The following is a 699-nucleotide window of genomic DNA, read 5'->3' on the forward strand; positions in this document are numbered from 1 at the left end:
CGGGCCCGGCTGCCGCAACTCGCCGCGTCCCGCTGCACCAGGCCCTGGGTTGCTGCTTTGGCCTCACTCCCGGGGCCACGTCCCTGTCCTTCCTAATCCAGGGAGCCTGGCCTGTGTTGGGTTACGCGGAGGACTCAAGCGGCCAAAGCTGCTCTGAAGATGGAGGAGCAGCCAGGAGCCAGGGATTTCTGTGGCCTCCGGCATCCAGAAGAGACAGGGAAGCTTCTCCACAGAACATCCATCCTGCTGACACCTCCATGTTAGCCCAGGGAGGGCACCTGGCGGGATCTCCTGACCACCACAACTACAGGAACTGGAAACAAATCATTCTTGACATAGTGCCTCTGGCCATAGACTGTGTGTCCGTTATCTTTGTTTACCACTCACCATAAAACGCAAACAAGTCCAGCTTACTCCGCTGGATCTCTGTCAGGTGGTATTTGATGGTTCTCAACTAGGGATGATTCTATCTTCTGGAATATTAGCAATACACAGAGAGACATTTAGGGCTGTCATGACAAGGTTGGGGTGCTACTAGCAAGTGGTGGACACTGGGGACGCTGCTAAAATCCTGCAGTGCACAATTACCTGGGCCCAGAGGCGCTTAAGTTCAGAAGCCCCAGGTCACGAGGCGAAACCCACCATGAACCTTGCTCTGATTTTGTGGGCAGTAAAAGTCACTTTCTAAGGGTACCCGCC

The sequence above is a fragment of the Fukomys damarensis genome, unplaced genomic scaffold (genome assembly GCF_012274545.1).
Source record: "Fukomys damarensis isolate Sample0158 unplaced genomic scaffold, DMR_v1.0_HiC HiC_scaffold_19, whole genome shotgun sequence".
NCBI classification, from domain to species: Eukaryota; Metazoa; Chordata; class Mammalia; order Rodentia; family Bathyergidae; genus Fukomys; species Fukomys damarensis.